Raw genomic sequence first — 17123 nt, 5'->3', positions numbered from 1 at the left:
CCACAGCAAAATACATAAACACAATACAAACAGTCTGCATGGCAGGACACGGTGTAATCTCTTTCCCAGACCAAGACCAACTGAGCTGAACTTTAGCTTCATGGTCTTGCATGGCCATTTTTGGCGCTCAAAGAATTCTTGCGATGTGTTGCCAACTAACGTCGGGCATGGCCTCCAGTTGTCTTGATTGCAACAGCACTATGGTTACTAGCCCAGTCTTTTTTGTATTTGCAATGGATTCTTCAACCTGCACTACAGGATGGAGACATTGAATGGGTGAAGTGGACATTATATACTGAAAATGGTCACTCATCCTCCTTCATAAATATATGGAAGGCATTCTACAATGAACCACGTTGTTGACTGAAGAGCAATTCAAAGATGACACCTCTTGAACAGTGTAGGCAGACATCTCTCCAGAAACACGCAAGGTCAGTAATTCATCTTGTAGGAAATGAAAAGTAAAAAAAAAAAAAAAGGCTTGTCAGCAGTGATTTTCCAGTGGCCATGAAGGACTATGTACGTGAAGAAAACAAGGTTTTAATATATTCAGTGAACTAGAAAGATTAAATTATGTTAAGTCCTGAAAAGTGACACTGAATTGCTGAAACTGTGCTGTTTTTATCAAACAAGAAAGTAAACATCTGAAATGTCCCAAATAGTGTATAAGTGTTAGCTGAAGAAAGAAAAAAATGGGTTTTCACAAAATAAAAATTAAAAGTGTGGAGTGTTACAAACAAAGGTAGCCATAAACATCAGTGTAGTAATTCTATTACTCTTTCTTCAAACAGCGCTGTAGCAGTTACTAAAGTAGAATTGCATGTCGATACTGAATGAAAGAATAAATGTAAATGTAGGTGGAAGTGGGTAACATACAATGGAAGCAAAAATATGTAAATGGATGAGAGTGACTTATAATTAAGATCAAAAATGGGCATCACAGTAGTTAAACTTAACCAAAAAAAGACAATTACTTCTTACTGGTTGATATTATGATTAAATAATTCCCAAATCCAAGAATTGGTGTTTGTCCAGGAATTCTTAAGTGAATAAATGTCTCAGCATGGAAATACAAAATTGTGTTCACATGCACGAGGATCATCCAATTCAAGGGTTGGCCCCCAAATGTTTTGTGTTATGGACATCTGTCAAATTCTTAGCCACCCACCGAAGACACATTTTTTGTACCCGCGATGCTCTGTCATTGATTTTGTAGGATTGATCATGAAATTTGTGGAAAAGATTCATGTGTTGTGCTTAAAGTGAAGATATTATCTTCAGTTTTTGCCTTTTCGTCATCCGTAATAACTGATTGCTTTCAACCCTGACCTTACCCTTGCACACTCTTTCTTCCTTGATCAAACGTAATGCACAATTTCCTCAATGAAGACTTGTACATTGCGGTGTCACATTAAACATTCTTTATGTGCCTATAAAGTTCAATAAGCCAAACATTTGGTGTATTCAGAAAATGAATGAGATTAAGCACTTTCTATTTGGCGGAATTTTCAATGTGTGCTGCCATTTTGAAAGGTTATAGTACAAAAAAGCGTGACCACTCAGCAAAAAATCTTGGCTCACACTGAGATATGGGAAGGAGTTAATCAGCACACTTGTGATTGCAGTGGTTGGGGGATTGGTGTCCGACATGGTGTGCGAACATTGTTTACTTTCTGGACGACCCTCAGGAGGTGTAATTTAGCAATGAGACTAAATATCTAATTTAATCTGCTAGAAACCTGCACAGAAATTCTGGGCTTTTAATTAGAGGCATAATAGGTCATGAGTAAGTGAGAAGTGCTTGTAGAGAAAAAAACTGCAGTATTAAGGAACATTGTAATAGGCTAGGAGCAGCATTCATGTATCCATATGAGATTTAAAATGATGAATATCTGAGAAATAATCATACGTTTTAAACAGGTTAGGCCCCAAATGCTTAACTATATGGTCACTGATACTGTTTCACACTAACATAACAAAAGCCACGATATAGCGATATGCAAATACACAGATGGTGGTAGTATTGCGTACACAAGGTATAAAAGGGCAGTACATTGGCATTGTATTCAGGTGATACTGTGAAAAGGCACCTCATGTGATTATGGCCACACGACTGGAAATAACAGACTTTGAACACCGAATGGTAACTGGAGCTAGAAGCACGGGACATTCAGTTTTGGAGTTTGTTAGGGAATTCAATATTCAGAGATCCAGAGTGCGCCAAGAATACCAAATTTTAGGCATTACCTCAAACCAAGGACATGCAGTGGTAGACGGCCTTCACCTAACGACTGAGAGCAGTGGCGTTTGTGTTGTGTTCTGCCTTCTCGTCGAATAGGGGGTGCCTAGGAAACCTGCTTTCTCGGATTGCTAGACAACAATTCAAGCAAATGGTATTAATGGATTTTTATTACAGTAAGATGAATGACAATACTTACCTTTGGGAATTTACAATGGTGTGTCAAAATCAAATAGCGACCAACAAATAGGAAGTCTCTTCAGTATATACAACTCCTAATACAAGTGAAATTATACTGTTCCTAAGTCACTGCTGTAGATCTCATAGGACTGCTAGTCTTCAACTCGGTTGGTGATTTTTCTTTTGTGGGGCGCTCAACTGCGCGATCATCAGCGCCTGATGATGAGGTCAACATAAACACCCACTCCCCAGGCACAGAAAATCCCCAATCCGGCCAGGAGTCTAACTCGGAACCCCATGATCCAGAGGTAGCAACATTAGCCACTAGACCACAAGCTGTGCTCGATGTCGTCCTAGAAAGTGGTCAGTCAGTGTACTATTTGGCTGACGTCGTCTCGCAGCCCTCTCTGCTCTAATGTACATGACCAATGTGCCTGCACTTGACGTTATGCTGAAACAGTTTGCATAGAGATATCAGTGCTAACAAACGAACAACACTGTGTGAAATAACCACAGAAATCAATGTTTGACATATGATGAATGTATCTGTTAGGGCAGTGTGGCACAATTAGTCGTTAATGGGCTATGGCAACAGACGACTGCCATATGTGTATCATCTGGGTCCAGATCCAGTAAGGTCATGGGTGATGACTGGAGAACTGGGAATACCAGATGAACACAACCTGCAGTGTTGTCCTGCAAGCAGACGCTATGTCTTTTGTTGTTTTCTCCTTGGGGTGGGAAAGATAGTTTGCCCCATATAGCACAAATGGAGCTGGTTCTGGTGCTGGCGAAGGATGCCTTGAAGCATAGCCACCAGGACCAGCTAGTGAGTGACCGTACATGGACATGCTGCCTCATCCCCAGCCAGATGTATGTCCGATTGTGTGTGCGTGGGCAGGGGATGCCCAACTTAAAAGATGTGGCTGCTTTTCCTTGTACTGATTGCAGCTGCAACACATCTAACAGAGAACAATGAGGACATCCATGCGAGAGTTGCGATCGTGCGTTGGTGTTGCTGGATAAAATGGAATACAGACTACAGAATTGGTAGGTGTAAATATCACTAGTTTCTCTATGTTTTAAACATTCACACAAAATTTTCAGCTGTGCCCTCAGAGGCAGGGTGAAATGGATGTGAGCTAATACGTTTGATTCCATTCCGGGTGCAAAAGTGTTGAGGTCGTCTATCCGTGGTATCCTCTGTCTTGATCTGTTGCATTTTGACGTCGTGTGGGAAATGAGAATATGCGTCTATTAAAATCAACCACCCACAAAATCTGCATGCAACTGATCACATGGTTGTAATTCCACCAGATGTATTGGTGGATCAATCTATATAATTATGCATAAGTCTGACAAGTTTTCTCTGTGTGGTGCAGAAGGATAAATACCATGTCACATGTCTAAACAGCCATAGCAGGTTTGAGATGCCACAGTCTCAGTTGTTGCACCCAGTCGATGTTTACAGTAAGCTCTCTGTTGTACTTTGTGATGACCACCCGGTACTACATGGTTTTCTCCTGGACTGTGATCTGAACATTGTTTTTATCTTCCGTTGATAGTTGGATAGCACACAGACTTGGTATCCTACAGCAACATCCACATGTATCACACATCACAACGTAGATTACCCACTTCAAAACAGAACTAAATCACTTAACACAATTTACTCTATACAAATTTTTGTTTTTTATGAGAAGCAAAAATTAGGCCAACAGGTTAGCACCTCAAGTGTGTAATATAATGTAAGAAGTATCTTATTTCTGCGTGCAGCAAAAACTTAGCACTCACTTAACTGTAGTATCTGTTAATTAACATAACCACAACAGAATGTAACTGTACTGTACACATACTCTATGTAAACAAACAACTAGTGTGAAATTTTCTAAATCAAATGACTTAAGTGTCTTCAAAGAAATATGAACTTCACTCATTATTAACACAGTCAGTTTAAATTGTTAGAAAGAAAAACAGCACAATTAAATGGGATTCTCTAAGCTAACTGTGCCAAAACGTAAACAAATATAAGACTATAACCTGACCTTACAATCTTTTTACATTTTCTGGACTAATATGTAAGGGAAAGTGATACCTGTAATAGTAATTTGTGCAAAATTAACTGTTATTACAATCTAAATAACTTATCTTTACGAGAGCCCAAAATCTCAGTTGTATTGCCCTACACAGGGCTGCCAATGTCGTATCCACGATAAAAAATGTCGACAAGATCAGTCAGAGGTCAAATAAATTAGGATCATTGCTTATGATTGCTGTGGAATAATCTTTACAGACATGAGTTCCATTTGGACAAAGCGTCGCTGCGGTGACTGCAGTTAACAACTGAACAAAACAATAGCACTAAAGCTGACTTTACTTGCTCAAGAGTAGACTGCTCATTCTTCACTACAAAGCTAGCCTGCACATTGTCTATATCGTAAATGAGAAGCTGTATGAATGTGGTTGGAAAGTGTTACCTTCAAGCGCACAACAGTCCCAGCAGGAGTCAAGTAGGCTGTCCTATCCTCAAAGTTAAAACAACCTCTGCAAGAATGCCATTTGTCAGCTGAATATAGATAACTAGCGAAGCATTCCACAAATATGTATTTGGAATCTTCTATTTACCCCCCCCCCCCCCCTCTCTCTCTCTCTCTCTCTCTCTCTCTCTCTCTCCCTCTCTCCCTCTCTCCCCCCCCCCCCCCCATGCACACACACTTCTCCCCTCCACCCCCTTTCTCTGTGTCCATCTCCTTCACCCCTCCCCTTCTACCGAGCGAGGTGGCGCAGTGGTTCGACACTGGACTCGCATTCGGGAGGACGACGGTTCAATCCCGCGTCCGGCCATCCTGATTTAGGTTTTCCGTGATTTCCCTAAATCGCTCCAGGCAAATGCCGGGATGGTTCCTTTCAAAGGGCACGGCCGACTTCCTTCCCCGTCCTTCCCTAATCTGATGAGACCGATGACCTCGCTGTCTGGTCTCCTTCCCCAAACCAACCAACCAACCAACCTCCCCTTCTCTCTGTCCATCTTCTCCATCTCCTCTCTCTGCCCCTCTCCTTGTCCACCTTTTCGTGCCCTCCCCTCCCCCTCCCCCATGCTCTTCCCCCCTCTCTTGGTCCATCTCTCTTCTCTTTCTCTGTCCATTTCCCCCCCCCCCCCCCCCTATTAATTCCCATGCTGCACCAGCATACTTAAATGTAATTGCTTCTTCTTCTCCTCCTTCATTTATTACCGTTTCAGCTTCCACTAAAATAATTTAAGTGAGTTTGCTGCTTCACTAACCATTCCATCCCAGCTCAGTGCTCAAACATCATAAACTCTCTATTTAGTTCTTACAACAACCAAAATTGCTCTTCACAGCTTTACTCTTTGTACTTACTGCACCATCAGTAAACACCTCAAACACCAGAAGACATGGTGTTGCCTCTCCTTGTTCCAACCATTTCATGTATAACTTTCTGGATAATGTGTTAACAGGACTCCCTGAATCTAGTAAAATATCAAGCTCTATGTCAAAACTCTTGCCCTCTATAATGGAGTACAAAGTTTCTCAGGCTGTCTTCCATCTTCCCACATTAAGTCATCCACTAATCCACCCATCCATTCCATTTTACATATTATCAACATTAGTGGTTTAGCTTTTACAATTTTCAACCAGACCTCATTAGGAACTGAAATCTGTTTTCCTCGTGTCACCTTTGTTATGGCATGCGATACTCATTGTTTACCTCTGGCTCCATGTGAGCCAGTTACTTCACCACTGCCCTCCTGCACCCAACATAATGGCAGACAAACCACCACTGCTGCCTCTATAGCCATTTTAACTTCCTCAGAAACCATGACCACATGATTGTCACCAGTTCACCAGTTGTTTTGCCTGTCTTCGTTCTTTCACTCTTCCACATCCATTTGTTGTCCTTCATGTCATTCAGATTCTATGACTTGCAATATTTATTCTGACATATCTAGCTGCCCTAGCTTCCTTTCAGATAAGTGTGAGTTACTCATGTGCTGGCACTGTCAGTTTACAAATCATTAATAACCTCATCATTTCTGTACTGTTTGGCTCACAGAAGTACAAGTTCTGTTCATATAGTTCATGTAAAAATTTCTTCAGGCACCTGACACATTTGAGCCTGTATCTTCTTTTTTAATATGAGCTATTCCGATTGTAGTTTTGTTTCTTTTCTGACCAGTACTGGTTTAAGAATTCTCTGTGGAAATTTACATACATTTTACACTTCAGACCAATCTTCATTCCCTACAATCGTGCACCTCCTTCCATATATGACTGTCAGGCGGAAGCAGCCAGCCAAGACACAAGCAGCAGCAGCAACAAGGAGGTGACCAATTTTGTAACTTTTACGAGTTCCTAACCGGGACTGGATTGTATAGTCTCATCTTTGTGCTTTAGTAGTTTAGTTCCTTGAGTTTGAGCATGTTAATTTAATATTTGATAGACACTGTTGTTGTGTTTTCATTTGTGGTGGGAAGTAAACCAATTTTGTGACATATTAAAAGTTCCTAATCAGGAGAAAATTATTTAGTCTCACCTGAGTGCTTTATTAGTTCACTTTTTGAATCTATGCGTATTCATCTAATTTACTAGACACATGTAATTTGTTTAACTGTGTAGTGTAGTTTGCCACTGTCTTTAGTATGGACATGGACTGTGATTGCTGTGTGCGGATGCGAGATGAGTTGGTGACATTTCAGTCTCAGCCCCAGGTTGTGATGGCTTCAGTTACACTGCTTGAAGCTGCAGTGGATGGGCATCACTGTTGTGGGCCGGCCGTGGGGATCCAATGGATGCCCAGCATGTTTGAGTCCGCTGATCAGTAAGCACTGGTGACCAGCCCAGTTACTCCTTGTTCTGAAATTTACCCTTTACCCTTGGTCAAGTGGGGGGTCACCTCGGAGCATGACAGCTGGTGAAAGACTTCAGAGGGGGGCCACACAAAGGCCTCCCTGGTTAGTCTGACAAACAGGTTTTAGCTGCTGTTTGTGGCTGACACTGTCCCTTAACAAGATGCAGTTGCTTGTCCTGTTTCAGAGGAAACCTTTTCAGCCTGCAAAATCCAGACAGTCACAGAGGATGGGGTTATTGGTAGTTGTGAGCTCCAGTGTTGGGTACATTATGGGGCCCATTCGGGACATGGCTGCCGAGGAGGGGCAGAAAGCCAGTGTACAATCAGTGTGCATACCTGGTAGAGTCATTACAAATGTGGAATGGGTCCTTCTGGATGCCATGAAGAGCACGGGGTGCAGCCAACTGCAGGTGGTGGCTCATGTCAGGTACCAATGATGTGTCTCGCTTTGAATTGGAAGAGATTCTCTCTGGTTTCGAATGGCTAACAGAAGTGGTAAAGGCTGCCAGTCTTGCTTGCGAAATGAAAGCAGAGCTCACCATTTGCAACAGTCAAAAGGATCAATTTGAGGACCTCTGGCACAGAGCCAAGTGGAGGGTCTGATTCAGAGACTTTGATCCTTCTGCGACCATGTAGGCTGCAGATTCCTGGATTTGCACCATAGGGAGGTTGGGTTTCGGGTTCCGCGAATAGATCAGGATTACACTGCTTGCAGGAGGCGGCTACACAGGTTGCAGGGCCTGTGTGGCATTCATTGACTGGGCAATTTTTTAGGTTAGAGGCTCTTGGGGAAACACAAAATGGGCTTCAGTGTCGAAGGGTGCAGGTTTCACACAGGAAGAATTTAGATTCAGAAACCATTGGTATAACAGTTGTAAATTGTTGTAGCTGTGTCAGAAAAGTACCAGAGCTCCAAAATAACTGTTTAAATACAGAGGTACACATAAAACATCTTCTGAAATTGTGCTAAATGCATTCTCTGAAAATTATTTTGAGCAATTAGTTTATCAGCCCACGCGAATAGTAAACAGTTGTGAAAACACACTTGACCTCATAGCAACAAATAATCGTGAGCTAATAACGAGCATCAAAATGGATACAGGGATTAGTGAACACAGGTTGGTAGTACCGAGACTGAATATTGTAACCCCCAAATCCTCCAAAAATAAACGAAAAATATACCTGTTCAATACAGCAGATAAAAATTCACTCACCGCCTTTGAAGAGAGAGAATTTCCACTTCTTCGAAATTTGCAATGTAAGTTTAGACCGGATGTGGCTTGAATTCAAAGAAAGAGTATAGAGAGCCAGTAAGAGATTTATACCAAATAAATTAACAAACAAAAGAGCTAATCACCTTGGTATGCAAAATGGGTCAGAACACTGTTGCAGAAACAACAGAAAAAGGATGTTAAATTTAAACAAATGCAAAATCTCCAGGATTGGCGGTCTTTTACAAAACCTTGAAATTTAGTGAACACTTCAATGTGAGATACTTATAACAGTTTCTACAACGAAATTTTGTCTCAAAATCTGGCAGTAAAAATCCAAAGAAACTCTGATGGTATGTGAAGTATGCTAGCGGCAAGACGCAATCAATGCCTTCTCTGTGATATAGCAATGGAAGTACTATCGACGACAGTGCTGCCAAAGCAGAGTTACTAAACACAGCCTTCTGAAATACCGCCACCAAGGAAGACAGTAAATATTCCAGAATTTGAATTCTGAACAGCTGCCAACATGAGTAACTTAGAAGTAGATATCATCGGAGTAATGATGCAGCTCAAATCATATAATAAAAGCAAGTCTTCCAGTCTGAACTGCGTACCAATTTGGTTCCTTCCAGACTATGCTGATGCAATAACCTCATACTCAACAATTGTATACAACCGCTTGCTCGACAAAAGATCTGTGCACAAAGACTGGTAAGTTGCACAGGTTGTGATGGACCCCCCCCTCCCCAGTGTCGATGTACTGCATTGCTACACTGGCTGAAAAATGGGTTGTGGAAGTACAACACTGACTACTTTAAATGATATAGCCAACAGGAGCACATTTGTGTTTCACAGTACTTATCTTTCACTGTTCACGCCCCCTGTGGGTCCGGGGGTAAGAATAGGCCTGAGGTATTCTTGCGTGTCGTAAGAGGTGACTACAAGGAGTCTCTCATGTTTCGGCCTTTATGTGATGGTCCACTGTAGAATCCTCCATTCTTCAAAATTTTCACGAATAGCGAGCCAGTTGGGGAAGGGTGCTTTACATGGTGCATTGTGTCCATTGTGCCTTGAGATCTGTAGCCCACTTTCTTGTCGTCTCATTGCAGTCCCGCTCATTCTCCATCTTGTTGGCAAGGACACCTTCCTGGGTGCATTTTCCACTACGCACTATGCAGTGTTGCTTTCTGCGCTGATGATGACCATAGGCTTGTTTGCGCCTGATATCCAGCCCGGTAGCCAGTCTGTTGTGGTGGGGCTGCAATGTGCCCTATCGGTTGTAGCCCCCTGACAACACAGGGATCGGTCTGCTGATGCCTGTGCCGTTAACTCCCCACATATGCCAAAGAGTAGATGCCTGTCATCATGGGATATCAGGACTCCCAGATATGGCCATCCTGCCATGTGGCCTTTGCTGCAGATGGGTGGCGCCCGTGGGGAGACCCCCTGGTTCGAATGGGTGGCATCAGGGCGGGTGACACGCGATGAAGCGTATCACGTCATCACTTGCTGGTGATCAAACACCAGCAGTCTCTAAGCATTCTAAGTCTCAGTACAATGCAAGGAAGTATGACCCTAAATCATTCCCATCCCTGGCAGTGAACCTTATTCACCCCAGTACCTCGTATGTATGAGAACTTTTGGGGACTCCTTTGTCTCAGTGAAGCCACAGTTTTTTTGTAGAGCATTTAGAGGATGAATTTGGGGAGGTGGAGGGCATTGTCCAAAATGCCCTCTGGGTCAGCTTCCTCTGCCCAGTCACGGGCTTTACTCACTTGTACCAAGTTGGGGGATGTTTCTGTTACCATCACACCACACAAGAGCTTATATATGGTCCAAGGTATTATAATCCACAGCGACCTTCTTTTGCAATCTGACGATGAGCTGCTCGCCAATATAGAGCAGCGAGGTGTTCATTTCGTGCGGCCCGTCCATTGGGTTCCAAGAGATAATCATGTTGCCACTGGTGTCTTCATCTTGGCCTTCGAGGGTGACACCTTACCCGAGAAGGTCAAGGTGATGGTCTACTGCCGTGATGTCAAGCCATATATTCCTCCCCAAATTTGGTGCTTTAAGTGCTGGAAGTTCGGCCATATGTCTTCCCGCTGTACTTCCAGCATCACATGTCGAGATTGTGGACGTCCATCACATTCCAATATTCCATGTTCCCCACCTCCCATCTGTGTCAACTGCAGTAAGCATCATTCACCGTGCTCGGCAGACTGCAGAATTCTAAAAAAGGGAGGAAAATCATGGGATACAAGACCTTGGACTGACTGACCTACACTGAGGCTAAGAGAAAACATGAGTGCCTACATCCTGTGGCTATGACCACCTTGTTTGCCGCCGCTACAAGAACAGTTGTAGCCCCCATCAGTTGTGCGAATTCCAGTCGGATCTCAGAGCCATAAGGCTACACCTGTCCCCTTGATGGTGGGGGGCAATTGCCCCCCCCCACCCCTCCCCCTGTTGCTCCCACACAACCTACCTTGGGAGCACTGCCCCCCCCCCCTCCCTCAACCCCTGGGGACACCAGTCCCCACTTCCCAGTCGGAGAAGAGTAAGTCTTCTTTGGCTCCTCTCACGAGGAAGGGATCCCTTGGGTCACTCGCTAGTGGGAAAGATGATGCCAACCAGCAGCTGAAGTGCCCAAAAGCAGGTGGTCGTAGGGCTTCTCAATCCTCCTCAGTCCCCGAGACTGAATCCTTGAAGTCCTCCCAGCGAGAGAAACCTGAGGAGCAGTGAGAAAAGTCAAAAAAGAAGACCACTAAGACCAAGGAAATTGCGGTGGCACCCACACCACAGCTACCTACAAGTACTGCGTCTGGGGATGAGGTGGAGATTTTGGCGTCCGCTGAGGACCCAGATCTTGCCGGACCCTCAGACACAAAGGATATAGACTGCTCCGGCAATAAGTCGGTGGCAGCAGGTGACCCTGAGGCGTAAACTACCTCATTGAAGGTTCCGTGCATTCCCAGTCTCATGATGTCATCCTCCAGTGGAATTGCAGCGGCTTTTTCCACCACCTAGCTGAGCTATAGCAACTGTTAAGCTTTATACCTGCTATTTGCATTGCCCTCCATGAAACCTGGTTCCCGGCAATGCGGACCCCTGCCCTCCATGGCTATAAGGGATATTACAGGAACCGTAGCGACCTATAATAGAGTGTCAGGTGGAGTTTGTGTTTGTCATAAACTCAGTCTGTAGTGCAACTGTGTCCCCGAAGCTGTGGCTGTCAGAATAAGGATGACACAGGAAATAACTGTCTGCAATGTGTATCTTACTCCATATGGTGCAGCACCCCTGAATGTATTAGCTGCACTGATTGATCAATTCGCTAAACCTTTCCAATTTTTGGGAGACTTTGACACCCATAACCCCTTGTGGGGTGGCACCATGATTACTGGCTGAGGCAGAGGTGTCGAAAATTTTCTGTCATAGTTCGACCCGACCTCTGCCTCTTAAATACTGGGGCTGTCACACATTTCAGAGTGCTTATGATAGATACTCGGCCATGATTATCAATTTGCAGCCCACAACTTCTCCCATCTATCCACTGGAGAGCACATGACGACCTGTTTGGTAGTGACCACTTCCCCATCTTCCTGTCGCTGCTCCGCCGTCAGGTCCACGGAAACTTGCTCAGATGAGCTTTAAACAAGGCACACTGGAAAACTTTCACCTCTGCGGTCACCGTTGACTCTTCCCTACACGGTAACATCAATGTGATGGTTGACCAGGTGACTACAACAGTCATGAATGCAGGAGAAAACACGATCCCTTACTCTTTAGGGTGCATCCGGTGAACGGCAGTCACCTGAAGTCGCTGAGGCAAGTAAGGAGCATCGGCGAGCTCTACAGCAGCATAAATGGTACCCTTCCCTGGAGCACCTCATAGCCTTTAAGCTACTCCATGCCTGCGTTCGCCAGCTTATCAAAACACGGAAGCAGGAGTGTTGGGAGAGATACATCTCGACCATAGGATGCCATACATCACCTTCCCAAGTCTGGACGAAGATCAGACGTTTTTTTGGGTACCAGACCCCAACAGGTGTCCCTGGTATTAACATCAATAGCTTGTTGTCTACCGATGCAAACGTGATTGCTGAGCACTTTGCTGAGGACTGTGCTCTAGCCTCTGCGTCGGAGAACTACGCCCCAGCCTTTCGCACCCTCAAACGGCGGATGAAAAGGAAAGTCCTCTTGTTTGCTACACGTCACAGTAAGCCCTATAACGCCCCATTTACAGAGTGGGAGCTCCTCAGTGTCCTTCCACATTGCCCTGACACAGCTCCTGGGCCAGATCGAATCCATGGTCAGGTGATTAAACATATCTCATCCGACTAAAAGCAACATCTCCTCATCTTCAACCGGATCTGGTGCGATTTCGTCTTTCCATCGCAGTGGCGGGACAACATCATCATTCCGGTGCTTAAAACCAGTAAAAACCCACGTGTTGTGCATAGCTATCAGCCTATCAGCCTCACCAACATTCTTTGTAAGCTGCTGGAACATATGGTGCGCCGACAGTGGGGTTGGATCCTGGAGTCACGTGGCCTACTGGCTCCATGTCAGGGCGGCTTTTGGCCAGGCTCGCTGTACCATTGGTAATTTCGTGTCCCTCAAGTTTGGCATCCGAACAGCCTTTTCCAGACGCCAACACCTGGTTGCTGTCTTTTTTTATTTATGAAAAGCATATGGCACCACCTGGCAACGACATACCCTTGCCACATTATACGAGTGGGGTCTCCGAGGCCCGCTCCAGATTTTTATCCAAAATTTCCTGTCGCTCCGTACTTTCCACGTCCAAGTTGGTGCCTCCCATAGTTCGCCCCAGATCCAGGAGAATGGGGTCCCGCAGGGCTCTGTATTGAGTGTATCTCTATTTTTAGTGGCCATTAATGGTCTAGCAGCAGCTGTAGGGTCGTCCGTCTCACTGTCTCTGTATACAGACGACTTCTGCATTTCGTACTGCTCCAACAGTACTGGTGTCGCTGTGCGGCGCCTACAGGGAGCTATCCACAAGGTAGAGTCATGGGCTCCAGCCCACAGTTTCCAGTTTTCAGCCGCAAAGTCGTTTGTTATGCACTTCTGTTGGCATCGTACCATTCATCCGGAATCAGAACTTTACCTTAATGATGATCCACTCACTGTAATGGAGACATATCGATTCTTAGGACTGGTTTTCGATGCCTGATTGACTTGGCTTCCTCACCTCCATCAGCTTAAGCAGAAGTGCTGTCAGCACCTCAATGCCCTATGCTGCCTGAGCAGCACCAACTGGGGTGCAGATCGCCCTACACTACTGCAACTCTACAGTGCCCTTGTTCAATCCCACAGTGACTATGGGAGTATGGTTTATGGTTCGGCAGCACCCTCAGTGTTGTGTTTACTTGACCCAGTGCACCACTGCAGCGTTCGCCTGGCGACAGGAACTTTTAGGATGAGTCTGGTGACCAGCATCCTGGTGGAGGCCGGAGTCCCTCCATTGCAGGTTAGGCATGCACACTTGCTCTCCAGTTACGTTGCACATGTTCGTAGTTCTCCTGCACATCCGATTTACTGTCTACTTTTCCTGCCTACGGCGGTTCATCTCCCGCATCGCTGGCCCGGGTCAGGGCTTACAATTGCAGTTGCTGTGCAATCCCTTCTCTCCGAACTGGAGTCCTTGCTTTTACCACCTATACTTGAGGTTCATTCACGAACACCTCTGTGGTGTACGCCTAGGCCGCAGCTCCACCTGGACCTTTCATATGGCCCAAAGCACTCGGCTAACTCTGCGACTCTCCGCTGTCACTTATACTGGTTTACACTGATGGCTGATGGTCACATTGGCTTTGCCTATGTTCATGGAGGACATATAGAACAACAGTCCTTGCCAGATAGCTGCGTTGTTGTCACTGCAGAGCTGGTGGCCGTATCTCGTGCTCTTGAGCACATCCGCTCATGCCCAGCCGAGTCATTTCTCCTGTGTACTGACTCCTTGAGCAGCCTACAAGCTATCGACCAGTGCTACCCTTGTCATCCTTTGGTAGTGATCATCCAGGAGTCCATCTATGCCCTGGAACAGTACAGTCATTTAGTGGTGTTTGTCTGGAACCCAGGTCACAGCAGAATCCCAGGCAGTGAACTTGCTGACTGGTTGGCCAAACAGGCTACATGGAAACTGCTTATGGAGATCGGCTTCTCTGCAACTGACCTGTGTTCAGTATTACGCTGCAAGGTTTTGCGGCTTTCGGAGACGGAATAGCATAATATCAGTACGCACAATAAGCTGCGTGCCATTAAGGAAACTACGAATGTGTGGAAGACCTCCTTGCGCGCCTCTCGCAGGGGCTCTGTGGTTCTCTGTTGGCTCCGCATTGGCCATATGCGGCTGACAAGTGGTTACCTCCTCTGTCGCGAGAACCCATTTCTGTGTTGCTGTGCCTCACAAATGACAGTCGTCCATCTCCTGCTGGACTGCACACTTTCTGCCGCTCTGCGGCAGACTTTTAATTTTCCAGCACCCTACCTTTGGTGTTGGGCGACAATGTCTCAACAGCAGCTTTAGTTTTACATTTTATTCTTGAGGGTGAGTTCTGTCATTTGCTCTAAGTTTTAGAACATGTCCTTTGTCCCTGTGTGTCCTCCACCCTAGTGCGTTCAGGGTGGGGGTTTTAATGTGGTGCAGAGTGGTTGGCTTTTCCTTTTTATCCTCATGGTCAGCCAGCCATGGTAACCTGCTTTCTTGTTTTAACCTCTTCTATCTGTTTGTTGTGTCTTTGTGGTTTTATTGTCCCCTTTTGTTCATTTAAGTGTTTGTTGCCCTTCAGTCGTTGTTGGGGTTTTTCCTTTAATTCTGTTTTGTGTTGTCTCATGGTCTTATTCTCACCCCTGTGCCATTGTTTCCTTTGGAACAAGGGACTGATAACCTCGTAGTTTGGTCCCTTCCCTCTCTTTTAAACCAACCAACCAATCACTGTTCACAATCCCCCAATAATACACAGTTATATGGTCAGTGCACTAGTGTTCAATTTTTTATAAGCCTCATTAATAGTTTCCAGGCGAAAATCCACATACTGCTACAATAGTTCACTGTTGAATATCTATGAGCAGTAAAAACATAACCACAAAGTTCACAGTTCTTGAAGAATAGAAAGGTACGTATGGATCAGACACTGTCATTGTTTTAACACACGGACTAATTGTGTAACACTTATTTCACAGCTAAGTTGAAGCATTGTTGTCATTCTAACAAACACAGGTTTCTCATCTGAAACTCTGCTGTGGACTGATTGTCTAGGGACCAAAAATTTGGCCCTTATATACCCTTACAACAACAGGTGCTGAGACTATACATTGTTTGAAGTTTGTAAATTAAACTTTGCAATTAAAACTTAACTCATTAAAATAACTGAATACGTCGAAAAATGCAGTCTTTTTAACAGTTTCTTCTACTATAAGGGTAAGACAAATTATTTGTTTAAATCATGAAATTAACATATATAGTGACACAAACAATACTTCTGACAAAACTATTAATTACTTTGGAAGGCTTTGCTAACATGTTTTCGAATAGAACCAAATAGATCCTTTAAGAGTACTATTAGCTGTTCCACCAAATATTTAGAATTAGTACAGAATTTATATTTGTTTATACGTCAACAATAGAATGTAAATTACAAAACAATTACTGATTTCACCCTATAACGAAAGTATTAACTAGGAATAATCTAAATAAATTAGAAAATCAATTACATACATAAAACTAAGCACAAAATTAGATCTTGTGTTATTTTCTTTAAAACTGAGGGCCAATCTTGTTCTTTCATGAAAATGCAGATTACACTCACATATGTTGATGGTAATTAGTTAAAAGTGAAAAAACAAATTTAAGGAGGCAGATAACACAACAAGAGGGAAGTAAAAATATCTGAGCTTGCTTCATCACAAGGTCACACCGGTATTCAAGTAAGATAACAGAAGTAATCCACTAAATTACAGGTCTATATCATAAATGTCTATATGCAGCAGGATTTTGGAACATATATTGAAACGAATATTATACATTACGTGAAAGAGAATGCTATATTGACACACACAGTCAACATGGATTTAGAAAACACTGTTCTTGTGAAAGAGAACTAACTCTTTACTTGCATGAAGTGTTAAACACATGAAGTGTTGAGTGCTATTGACAACAGATTTCGTATTGATTACATATTTATAGATTTCCAGAAGACTTTTGAGACTGTACCACACAAGTGGCTTGTAGTGAAATTGTGTGTTTATGGAATATTGTCTCAGTTATCCGACTGGAATCAGGATTTCCTGTCAGAGAGGTCAGAGTTCATAGTAACTGATGGAAAGTATTCGAGCAAAACAGAAATTATTTCTGGTGTTCCCCAAGATAGTGTTATGGGCCCTCTGTTGCTACTTTCCTATATAATTACATTTGGAGACAGTGTGAGAAGCCATCATTTAGAAAACTCATCAGAAGATCAAAATGAATTGCAAAATGATTTAGAAAAGATATCTGTATGGAGCAAAAATTGGCAGTGACCCTAAATAATAAAAAGTGTGAAGTCGTCCACATGAGTGCTAAAAGGAATCTGGAAACTTCCTGGGAATTAAAACTT

The 17123-nt window shown here is 43.9% G+C and overlaps 1 protein-coding gene across 2 annotated transcripts in view; it reads left to right on the top strand.

The window, feature by feature from the left end:
* The window catches only part of LOC124554993 (SCY1-like protein 2), a 188977-nt gene that overhangs the window by 145431 nt on the left and 26423 nt on the right, over window positions 1-17123 (top strand). The window lies entirely within an intron of this gene.

Source organism: Schistocerca americana, chromosome X, assembly GCF_021461395.2.
Source record: "Schistocerca americana isolate TAMUIC-IGC-003095 chromosome X, iqSchAmer2.1, whole genome shotgun sequence".
Classification (NCBI taxonomy): domain Eukaryota; kingdom Metazoa; phylum Arthropoda; class Insecta; order Orthoptera; family Acrididae; genus Schistocerca; species Schistocerca americana.
This window is presented reverse-complemented; position numbering and strand designations above follow the sequence as displayed.